We start from the raw sequence: 12,742 nt of genomic DNA on the forward strand, positions 1-12,742 counted from the left end.
GGAAATGAGCAGGTGCTAGAGCAGTGGTGAGAATATCTCCCATCAGGGAGCCCCATGGTCAGGTGATCTGTTTCCTTCAGTCTTACCTTTTCTATTCTTGTGTTCACTTACCATATCTCTTTTTGGGAGTCTGTTGTATACTGTAAAAGGCACTGTGAAGATTATTGAAGAGTATAACGACTTCATCTTTCAAAGCTTTATATTATGAGGAAAGAGCAGTACTGCCTATAGAGGAAAATGGTGGCCAGAGCAGATGTGATTGAGTCCAAACTATTCAAATTCAGTGGCTTTGGTATACTTCAGCGGGAGGGGTCTTTACCTTGGATACAATCTGGGAAAGCTGCTTGAAGAAGGGAACATGTTTTATTTGGATTCTAAGGAATGCCTTTCTCAGTCTGTACTGGGATGTTTCCTTGTTAAAGACACTTCGATGATTTCTCAGCCAAGAAGAGAAAAAAATAAATGGTAACATGACTCACCAAGGAACTGCTGGTACAAATGGGGTATGGCAGTTGACATTCACTGTCTTGACTTTGAAGTTTGAGACTTTTTTTTTTAAGATTTTTTTTTTTTTAAAGTAATCTCTACCCCCAGTGTGGTATTCAAACTCACGGCCCCGAGATCAAGAGTCACATGTTCTTCTGACTGAGCCAGCCAGGGACCCCTAAAATTTGAGACTTTCTGAGTCCTTTTAGGTTTAGGATTTTATTTTCCCAGAGTTTTTGGAGGGTAGGAACCAAGCTGCAAACTTACAGTTCAGTTGAGAAGAAACAGTTATGGAAAAAGGCTGGCGACATTTCTCTTTCTCTTCATCAAGTTTATATCAGAGTATTTCTTTTTACCAGATTCTCATCTTTGAATTTTAATCCAGTAATCTTACAGGGATTTAAGAAACTAAGGGGCTGGTGCTCTGGCAAAGATGTGGCTGAAGAACTTGCAGGCAAAGCTACACTTGTATAAAAAGGGGAGAAGGAGTGAGAAAAACACTCTAAACACACAATATGTGTGGGGAGGTTAGCAGTGTGGTTGGGGAATGGTCAGTTAAAGATGTAACAGAAATGAAAAGGAAGTTCATTGATACGAATTTGCTCACAAATGCCCTGGGACATAGTTTAGAATAAAAACAAGAGAATTCTCAGGTCTTATTCTCTTTCTTATGATAAGGAATTGATTGGTCTAATCTGGAAGCAGAGATAATTGAGGCAAGAGTGCTTGGCGGAAGAATCCTCAGGTTAATTACTAAGGAGTTTAGAAAAATACCGAGGCTAGGGTAGAATGAAGTGCAAGAGAGACTGTGTGCCTGTCTCCAAACACATTTCCCTTCTCTTAGGCACAGTGAAGTCACAGTGCTCAGCTCAGCTCCTCACACAGTAGAGGCAGTCGAAGTTTGATTAAGGAATTTATTCCTTCCCTTATTTATTCATTCAACAAATATTTATTGAGCACGTCTAGGCGGTAGGTAACTTTTGAGGCTCTGGGAATATATATACATATATATCAGAGAATATAGTTGTTCCTGTCTTCTATAAGGAAATCATTCTTGATGAAGTCAGTCAATAAACAAATGCAATACAATGCAAATCAGATGGTTGTGTGGTCTAGATAAAGACAGGAATGTGAGGAGATTGCATTAGTTTTCTTGGGATTGCTGTAACGAAGTATCACAGACTGAGTGGCTTGAACAACAGAAATCTATCCTCTCATAATTCTGGAGGTTAGAAGTCCAAGATCCAGGGGTGGCAGTGCCACGGTCCCTGTAGGGAAGGATCTGTTCCAGGCGTTTCTCCTAGCTTCTCTTCGTTCTGTGGCTCGTGGCAACATAACTCCAGTCTCCACATGGTGCTCTCCCTGTGTCTCTGAATCCAAAGTTCTCCTCTTTATAAGGACATCAGTCATATTGTCTATTGGATTAGGGCCCACCCTGATGACCTCATCTTAACTTGATCATCTGCTAAGACCCTATTTCCAAATAAGGTCACATTCACTGGGGGTTAGGACTTAATGTATTTTTGGGAGACAAAATTCAACCCATAACAAAGGTTAAGTAGTTGGTGAGCTGATGTTTTATATGGATGGTTAGGTGAGACATGATAAGGTGACATTTGACTATGGGCCTGAAGAAACTGAGGCAATGACCCATGCCGATATTCACTTTCCAGGCAGAGACCAGAATGGGAGAATGTTCCTCATCTTCCAGGAACAACAGTAAGCCCATGTGATGGAAGCCAGCTGAGAGACAGAGAAACAATGTGAGATCCAAGAAATTATGGGGTTTTCCCTGTAAGTAAACTGGAGAGTCACTGGGGGATTGGAGTAGCAATGTATCATACTGGGTGCACATCTTGGAAGAATCCTTCCAACAGTTCTGTTGCAAATAGACAGAGGGGGTGAGGTTCGAGGCAGGGGGGCCATTGCAGGGGAGAACTGATGACAGCCTGAGCCAGAGCTGGAGTGTTAGAAGCAGTGGTCAGATTCGAGACATGTCTTCAAGGAAGAGCCAATGGGATTATGGAGGTAATAGGATATGGGGTGTGAGAACAAGAAGAGGCTGAAAGATGATGCTTAGGCTTTTGGCTCATGCAACTGAAAGGATGGATTTGCCATTTGTTGAAGTGGGGAGAAGAGGTATTACTAAGATAGAAATAAGAGTTTAAGATGTGTTGAGTTTGAGATAATTTGGGCTATCCAAGTAGAGATGGGGGGTAGGTGTTCAGAGATATGAATCTAGAGTTCAGGAAGTTGTCAAATATGATGGTATATAATGCCATGGTTTGAGATTAAATCAGCCAGGGAACAAACAGAGCTAGAGGAGAGGAAAGGTTCCAGGATGGACCCTTGGGTCCTCCAGCATTTAGAGCAGAACAAGTAGAGGAGAGAAACATGCATGGCCACCAGAGCAGGAGGAAAACCAGGGAAAGTGGATTCCATGAAGTTAAGTGAAGAGTGTTTGGGGATGGGGTGGTGGGATCTGTGGCCAGCATGACAGCCACTGGGAACTGACCATGGGATTTGGTAATGTGGGAGTCACTAGGGACTATCATATGGGCATGCTAGGGAGTAAATGAAATGAAAGCCAGATTATACTGGGTTCAACTGGGCCTGGGAGAGGGATTGTCCATACTTAGTGTCTCCAATTCCTTCAAGAATTTATCTTTATGGTAAGTGGAGAAATTGCTATAACTGATGGTGAATATAGGGTCAAGGGAGAGATTCTTTTTTTAAAAAAATGGAAGGTAATATAGCATTTTATATTCTGATGGAGACAATGGCAGTAGAGAGGGAAAAAATAATGATGGGGAGAGATGGCAGAATTGTTGAAGTTATTGCTTTGAACAGGTGAGAAGTTGTGGGATCCAGTATCAAGATTAGCTGTATTGGGGAATACAGATAATTTGTTCATTATTAACAGGAAGACAGGTGAAGAAAGGAGGTTTAAATGGGTACAGACATAAGTTGCTTGGCAGAGGGGGTGGTAAGAATGTATAGAAGGATTCTTTTTTTTTTTTTTTTTGGTGGTTGTTTCTTTTGTTAGACAGATTAGGAGCAGGGTATAGCAGAGAACGAAAGGGAGATGTTTAAGATTTGAAGACGGGGTGATGATGTGAAAGGGTTTCCTAGGTACACAGGAGCATGACTGGATTAGGGAAGTATGGTGAATGGCTGAGCAGCACCAAGCACCCATCTGAAATAGGTGGCCATGAATTGAAGGTGAGTCTGGTGATCATGATGGGCTGTTCTCCTACAGCCATGTTCAGGTGCACAGATAAGAGGGGAAGAGGGGAAAAAGGAGGGGGGGCGGGAAGAGTGCAATTAGCAAAGAGAAAAGAAGAAAAGGAGTTGAGGTCATATGCAAGTACATGATTATACTGGTGGACTGTAGGATCTAAGCCAGGTAAAGGGGGAAGTAAGGACAAGAATAGAGTGAGGGACAGAGAGAGTTCACGGGATGAATGGACTGAGGTCCTGGTGGGGGGCACAGGATTGTTGGAGTTGGGGGATAATTGGAAAGAACGAGCTGGGAAATAGGTGGCAATCATGAGGGAGTCATCAGGTCAATGGGAAGTGGGTAACAGTCATGAGAGAGTCAATCCCCTTAGCATTGTGGAGGGTGGGTGCAATTATAGGTAATAACCAGGTCTATAGCCATAAAGTGGGTGGCTGGGAAAAGGCAGACGACAGTGTAAGTGGAGGCAAGGAGAACAGGGATATGAGAAACCAGGGTTTTGGAAGGACCACACACTTAGATGGTGTAAGTCTGGATGACTGAAGCATGGAGGGGCTGCCCAATGGTAAAATCTGAAGGCATGAGCTTTGCAGTTAAGGGTGTTGGGGAGGAGAGTGGGACAATGGCTTGGGAAGAGCCTGGGGGAGCAGGAAGGGCATAAGCCCACCTTCAAGTCCCGTGGCATGAGCAGCATGAAAGAGAACATAGTCAACACTTTGGAGCCCCACAGGGAAAGCTGTGCCCTCGGGGGTGAGCCAGGTTTTAGTTATAGCAAGAAGGGGATGGGAATGTTCAGAAGGTTCGGAATGTAGGGAGTTTGCTAGCATTGGGTGAGTATAGGGAGGTGGGGAAGCGTGAGAGATGGGGTTGGGCTCAGAGAGGTCCAGAGGGGCGGTGTGATGAGGGATGAAGAAGCCCTGGAGAACCTTGGGCTTCCTGCAGTGACCAACTTCAATGGAGAGACAGGCCAGCATGCAGTCTAGGGCCAACTGTGGTAATGAGTCCACTGGAGTAGTAGCATGGGGCCATCATGGGTGGGCTTTTCTCAGGAACATGTGTGGTGGCTGGGGGGACTCTGGACCCCTGCTTCATTCTGCTTCTGGTATTTTGCCACCTGGAGGGATTCAAATTACAGCTTGGACTCTGGGGCCCTCCTACATGTCTGCTGCTGGCTGTTTTAGGGCCACAAAAGGAGCTTGCCAGCACACCCCCAAAGTTCTGCAGATATGACATGGAATAGCCTCAAAGTAGAGGAGAGCCTCCTTTTTGGAGGTTGGTTTAAAATGAGATGGTTTGTTGAAAAGTAATGACTGGCTAGATGGGGAGGTAAGCTCATAGTCATTATGTATCGGGCCTAATGTTTGGTTATTGCCATTCGTAAATGGGCTTTGAGATTTTATTCCATTATCTAAGTAGATTCTAATTATCCAAATAGATGCACGGGTTTTGTTTTTTTTTTTTTTTTTTGCATGATTGAAGATAAAAGTTCATTTGTCCCTAATGATAAACAAAAAGAATGTTTTCTCAGCTGAATAAAAGGTTAAACTGCTATTCGTTGTGTTTTGTCTTCAAACCTTGATAGAAGAAACTTTCTTACCATTTATAGCTATGTAAAAAAAGGTAGAGTTTTGGGTTAGTATAGTTTATGAAAGAAATTTCAACACATTTGTGATTTGAATAGAAAAAGCAAAAGAACCAGAGTCTGCTCCATAGAAGGGCTGAAATATCTCTTCTAGGCTTTTAGTTTTCTTCTTTTTTTAAATGACTTCAGAGGAGAGATTCACTGCTAAATCTAGACTAACAAAGGGAAGGGATTATGAGAAAATAATTTTTGAAATGGGACTTTTTAGGGTGGGAAGCATTTATGATGGTGTCTGGGAATTATATGGGGAGAATGGTGGTTAGTATGATTTTAATAGAGAGATAGAAATGGAAAGTTTTACCAAGCCTCTTACAAACAAATTTTAGACTATCATTATTATTTTTTCTTAACAGAAAAGCTGTGCGTGGAAGGTTTGCCAGCAAATTGGTAGATCTACCTGACTTGGACAAGGCATCACAAATGCCTAGAAATTCTGGATAAATTCTTATAAAAGATATTTGGTAATCCCTAATCAAGTTAAAAGAAAGAGGAGGAAGTCATAAGATGAGAGAAATTAAGAGAAAAATCTAGGCCAGAACAATAAGTAGGAGCGGTGAGGCCCAGTGAGCCCCACGTACAGGCCCTGGGCCAAGGGCTGGCATATTGCCCGTGTGGCGCGGGTGGGATGAGCAGGACCCACTGAAGGGGGGCTGGAGCGGATCTTCCTGCATAGAGCCCAGAGCCTTCAGGGGCTACTCCTTCGGAAAAACCTCTCTAGCTACTCTCTAGGGAAGCAGCAAGGAAGTTACACTTGGAGGTCAAACCCCAGGCTTGCACAACCATGCAATTAGAAGTGATAGAAGATTACTTGGTGTGAGAAGACTAAGCCAAGAAATTAACAGAAAAACTCTTCTAGAAGGAACGGAACCTCCAAAGTTATAGCAAAAGCAAACCCAATACTGCTTCATAGGGGTGGTTTCACAATTCATGGCGTAGTGTCCACAGGGGAGATGAAGAACAGTACACTGTGAGGGAGAGTCTGCATATGCTTTAAAAAAAAAATCCTCCTCACTCTCTAGGTGATATCATACAATATTATTTAAATACTCCCTTCCATATTTATGTCATCAGCCTGGACCTTTCTCTCCTCTTCAGTCTGGATGGTCCTCAAGTCCAGATTACCTTCAAGACAGCTGCACTAAGGCATCTGAGAAGAACTTTGAGTGACACGTGTGTGGCAGCTAGCCCCCAAAATGGCACCGAAGATCCGGGTTTCTGCCATTTGCAGCCTGAGCGGTCCCTCCCATGTCCCACTAGGGGCTGAGTAGTGTGATAGATGGAGTATGGCAGGAGTGACATTATTTCACATTTGAGACTAGGTTGTAAAAACACCGTGGCTTCCATTTGGGTTCCTCTTGCTGTCTCTCACCCTCTCTTGGGTCTCGTGCTCTGGAGGAAGCCAGCTGCCATGTCTTCACACTCAGGCAGCTCATGTAGTGAAGCACTGAGACTTCATGAACAATGGCCAGCATGAACTTCCCAGGCTTGTGATGGAGTGACCCTGAGAGCATATTCTCCAGCCTCAGTTGTGCCTCCAGCCCTGGTCAAAGCTTAACTGCAATCTCATGAGCCATCCTGAGGCAGAACCAACCATGTAAGCCAAGCTCTGATTCCCAGCCCTCAGACACTGAGAGATAATAAGGGTTTGTTGTTCAAGCTGCTACATTTGGGTGCAATTTGTTAGGCAGCATTGGATAATGAATACAGTGCATCCAAAACCAACTCCCTGTCTTTCCCCAAACCTTGTCCTCCTATAGTCTTTCCTGTGTCTGTAAATGATAACTCCGTCCTTTCAACAACTCAGGCCAAAACCTTTGGAGTCATCTTTGAATGATGAGAGGTAGAGAGTTGTCCCTGTGTTTCTCACATCCCACATCTGATTTTTCAGCAAATCCCTGTTGGCTCTATCTTTAAAATATATGCATAATCTGACTCCTCCTTACCCCCTCCCTAGATACTATCCTGGTCCAAGCCATGATCCTGTCTTGACTGGGTTATTGCAGTAGCTCCTATAGGTCTCCCTGATTCTGACCTTGTCCAGTTTTGGTCTCTCCACAACAAAGCAGCCAGTTATCTTTTAACATTATAGATCAGATATGTTACTCCTCTGACCAAATCCCTCTGATGGCTTCCAGTATCACTTAAGATAAAGGCCAAATTCCTTCCAGAGACTCTGGTGGTAGTTTTGGCCTTCCTCTGACCTCACCTTTGACTGTCCCTCTGGCTCCCTTTCCTCCAGCCACACTGGTATCATTATTTTTACTCCCAATAGGCAAGGAATAGTCCCGTCTTAGGTCCTGCTTTATTTTCTCCCTAGCTTTACCATCATCTGACATACTATGTATTTCACATATCTTATATATTGTCTCTGTCCTTCCACTAGAGTGTGAGTCCCATGAAGACAGGGAATTTTGTTGGTTCTGTTCACTGATGCATTCCAAGTCCCAAGAGCAATGCCTGGCACCTAGTAGGCACTTAAATATTTTTTGAAAAATAGTTGAAATATTATTTGGAAAATGGGAGGCAAAATACTATATTTGGGAAACAGGAAATTTGAAAGAGAGTATAAAATAAAAAATGTTTAAAACTATTAAAAGTGAAAGGAGTGAGAAGCATAAAAAAAACAAGGCATTCTTCAAATCAGTCAGATTTGAAAAACAACTGATTTCACTTAAGAAATGAAGAATACAGCAACTTAAAAAAACAAACAAACATAAGGAATCAGTTAGATTTAGAAGACATATCTGAGGAAACCACGCAGGATGGGGCATAGACATATGATGAGATTAAAATATAAAAAAGAAGTTAAAACTTGGAATGAGAAGGCCTGGCATGTGTTTAATAGCTATCCTGAAGGGAAAAAATAGTGACAGTGGAGGAGAGGTGGTATTTAAAAAAACAATGGTGGAGACTTTCCCAGATTTGAAAAGCAAAACAAAATATAAATCTTCAGATTAAAATAATATATGGAGTCCCAAGCAGGATTAAAAAATAATTTATATGTAGACACATGAGGGTAAAACTAAAACATTGCAAAGGAGAAAAATTCTAACTATAGTCAGAGAATGAAAGGGTAATCTCAAAGGAGCAAGTATGAGATTGACAGCAGACTTTTCATAAGTAACGATATATGTCAGAATATAATGTAATTACACCTGCAGTCCGCTAATGGAAAAAACCACCATCATAGAATTCTATACCCAGCTAAAAGTATCATTCAAGACTGAGGGCCAAATGAGAACATTTTCAAAAGAACCCTCATGGACCATTGCCTGAAATAACCACTAAAATGTGTTCATCAGTAAGGAGAAAATTGAACACAGAAGACTGGAGAGGCACTGGAGTTACAATGGAAAGAATGAAATTGGTGAACATTTTTATAACTGTAAACGTTCACTTATAAGCAAGACATTAATTTGGAGGAGAGGGTTAAAATTAAAGAGAAATCAAAATACTGAACAAGATGGCACATGGGAGGAGGGAGATCAGAACTGAATTGTTTCTTCACCTGAAGGATAGAGATTTTGATTGGATTTTTTTAAAATGTCAAGTATGCATTTTAAGTATCCAAAAGAATGAAATATAAGGTATAATTTTCAATCTAGTAAAGGGAAAAGGAGAATGAAAAACACTAACCCATTTAATAAAAGTCAGGAGAGAAGAAAAAAGATGGAAAATTAAGAGAAAAAAAAAAAAAAACATGTACCAGGAAAACATTGAACAAAAGGAAATTTGGTTACTGATATTCTTAGACAATATTAATTGTAAGGCAAAATGTGTTGATGGAGATAAAGAAGATCATACTGAATGATAAGTGAAAAAATTCACAAGTAAGATACAGCAATCCTAGTCTAATGATCTAGACTCAAATACATAAGGAAAAAAATGGACAGAAGTACAAAGAAAAACTAACAAATTCACAATTACAGTAAGAGATATTAAATATCTCTATCAGACACTAATGAAAAAGAAGACAAAATATTAGGAAGGCTGTACTAGATATGAAAAACATGATGAACAAAGATGACTTAATGTTTAAGTCATGATTAACAAAGATGACTTAATGTCAAAATACGTATTCCTGGACAAAACCTTCCCCATTTTTTTTTAAAGCACACAGAACCTTTATGTTTACTGACTACATACACCACATAATTGATAACATACAGAGTATATTCCTTGACCACAGTGCACAGTTTTTAAAAAGTAAAAATATAAATCCCTTGTTCTTTGGAAACTAAATAAATACATTTACAAGAAGTGGTTAAAGAAGAGATTGTATTGAAAATTCTGAAATAATTAGTCACATAATAATGACTGCAACATTTGCCAAAACGTGAAATTCAGATGTATATAATGGGAAAAAACATGAAAGATTGAAAAATGAATGAATGAGGGGCACCTGGGTGGCTCAGTCTTTAAGCGTCTGCCTTCAGCTCAGGTCATGATCCCAGGGTCCTGGGATCGAGCCCCGCATCAGGCTCCCTGAAGCCTGCTTCTCTCTCTCTCTCTCACTCCCCCTGCTTGTGTTCCCTCTCTCGCTGTGTCTCTCTCTGTCAAATAAATATAAAATCTTTAAAAAAAAGCAAAATGAATGAATGAATCACTCAAGTCATAAAGTTAGCAAAACAGAAAACCAAAAGAAACCATCTTGACAAAGGTAGTGGAAGCGTTGCTGCACCCTTCCTTACATAAAGTTTGGATTTTGAAGCAGGAAAAATGCTTTGAAAGTGGTAATGGGGTAAAGGAAGACTCCTACTCTATTTTTTAGGTCTTGTTACCTGTGGATTTAGGGACAGAAAAACCAACTTGAGAGAGTTGGTTAAATACATCAGTATCATCTGGGGTGGCACCAAGGTTCAAGTTCTCCTCTCTGCTTAGGTACTTCAAGAAACAAGTCTTTCCAGGGCTCACGGTTACTGATTAAACCTTTCTAACTGAGCAAGGCAGGCCAGAATTTAAGAAAAAAATCTCTAGATGAAGGGAGTTCAGTTATATTACATTTGTCAATGTCAATTATGTTTCTTCTATCTTCCCACCCCTAAAACGCCCTCTGGGCTTGATCCCCACAGGAACCAGCAGGGACAGGCTTATTTTCCCTCAATACCTGAGTGTGTTTGCTGTGGCTTCATTAAGAGACCTTATATGTGCTACCCCATCTTTGATCCCAAGTTTATTCTTATAGAAACTCAGATGACTCAGGCAGGATCTACCTGCAGAGTTTTCAGGTGATAACTTTCCCAAGTGCTCACAAACTCGGTGTTTTACAAGTGCATTTGCTCCTTGCAGACTTTTGGCTGCACTATAAGCCTTGGGCTGAGAAAGAATAGTTGACTCTGGTTATCAAAGCTTTGTCTAAATAAACTGGGACCTCACTATATCTCTCTTGGCTATAGAGCTAGGTATATGGACAATCCATCTTGGATGCTCTCCAATGTGGGGATAGTTATTGAAGTGTAAAAAAAGACCTCCTTATAAGGAAGTTTTACCTAGAAGGAAGAGCCTCCAGCACTGGCTTAGCAAATAGCATTAGAGTGTATCTCCAGGGTACCAGAGCCAAATATGATTCTCCCTGCCCTCCACCAAAGGCCCAGCCTGGTTTTTATAGGCCAGACATAAATCTGAGAAAGTGTTTATAAAATAGACTGGGTCTATCTGGAAGTTTTAAAAAACAACTTTTATAGGTTAATTCTTAGGAAATCGATTTGAGGCTATTTAGAGACATTGCTTTGCAGGGAATGGGATCCATCTCCTCTTATCTTGCACTGTCCACTTGAGGTGTGTTGTTCATTCAACAAAACAGCACAGTTAATTTTAGGGAGGCCTGCTTTATTGTGCCAGCATGAAAGGACGGGGGGACCCTTATGAAGTATTTATTAGTGGACCTCAAATCTCAATGCTTTCTTTTCCTACCTTGTTACGCCATTTCAAATCTGCATTTGCGCTTGGTAGTCCAGTTCCCCGTTGTAACAGGGATGGCTGGAATCGATCTTAGAACTCGTGTGCTGGTGGTGACTTTAAAGCATATTTCACTAAACTTGCCAATTTTATAGATGAGGAGACTGACGCCCAGAAGGAACTGACTCTCTTAGCAGATACCACTGTGTGCAAAGCACCAACACATGGCCCTGGTGGGACACAAACATACAAGGGTCAATGTTCTTGTCCTCAGGAGCATTATCTATGATAAAGGAGGTAAAACAATTTATAAATAACTAATGTGTGATGTGATAGGAGCTGTAAATGAGGGAAAAGACCAAAGGCATTGTGCTGGAATTTGGGTGTTAGCACTTCGTTGGGGGAGAGTGCAAACTGATAATGATCATCGGGTTCTTGGCACGTAAGGGCAGTCGGGGTGAATTGGTAGGGTTTGTGCCCAGTGCTGATGGGAATTAAAGGTAGGCCTACTGGGATGGGAACTTCCCTGGCATGGAAAGGAAGCAGTAGGCCATCTAGTTTATCAAGACAGTAAACTACAGTAGGGAAAGAGTGGTACGTAAGGTAGGAGGCATGGGTTGGGGCAAGATGACAGAGACCCTTGGAAGTTGGAGTGAGCAGTGTGACTTCATACAGTAGACAGTGGTCCAATGTGTCCACTGCTTCCAAGGGGTGAAGAGAATGACAGAGAGATATTGGGGCAGGGGCCCGATTTCAGGGGGTTGGGCAGTGGGTGCTTGAAGAGAATATAGAGACAGACTCTGGAAAGTTCTTATGAGTAGTTTGCTAGTAAGGAAAAAATTAAGTTAGGTAGGTAGTTTGTGCGTAGGTGGGGGAGAATAAGGTCTACAGGGAACACTTATATGTAAAAAGGAAAAAAATTAGTTGCAAGGAAAGCCCAGATTTTCAGATGGCTGGAACCCTGATGAAAGTGGGTGCTAAACTTCTGGATGTGTTTTTTTTGTCCACGGAATTAGTATGGCAAGCATTTCCTAAAACCTAAAAACCTGAAAGTGCTATTTCATCTTCTTATGTCATCACTAATGATCTTGGGTTTGGAAATCTGGACCCAATCTGACCCTTACAGCATGGGGAGTTGCCCCCAGGATAAGTGGGGCTCTTGGGTTGATGAGCAGACCAGGGTGGGCTCACAGCTCTGTAACTCACACATCACTGGGGACCCCAAGGTTGTACCTTGTAATGGCAGGCACTCACAGGATCTGCAAAACACAGCAAATAGCCATTTGGATTATCCCAACTCCACAGGCCAGATCAAAGGAGATTAATTTGACGCGTTGCCCCCTTGACTCAAGCATTTGGCAAATGTCTCATTCTTTTAGAGATGATTTTGAGTTTTGTAGAATTAAGACCCTTTTTTTTTTTTCTCTCCAAGCATATTTCTCTCAGTTTTCAAAAGGTTGGGTACTTGTGGGAAATTT

At 41.6% G+C, this 12,742-nt stretch overlaps 1 long non-coding RNA gene across 1 annotated transcript; it reads left to right on the plus strand.

The window, feature by feature from the left end:
* LOC113939682 lies at positions 1-5,838 on the plus strand. Its single transcript, XR_003525320.1, has 3 exons — positions 1-62; positions 2,160-2,280; positions 5,720-5,838. It is a non-coding gene; the product is annotated as an uncharacterized LOC113939682 (long non-coding RNA).
* The last annotated feature ends 6,904 nt before the right edge of the window (positions 5,839-12,742 follow it).

This window comes from Zalophus californianus, chromosome 16 (assembly GCF_009762305.2).
Source record: "Zalophus californianus isolate mZalCal1 chromosome 16, mZalCal1.pri.v2, whole genome shotgun sequence".
NCBI lineage: Eukaryota > Metazoa > Chordata > Mammalia > Carnivora > Otariidae > Zalophus > Zalophus californianus.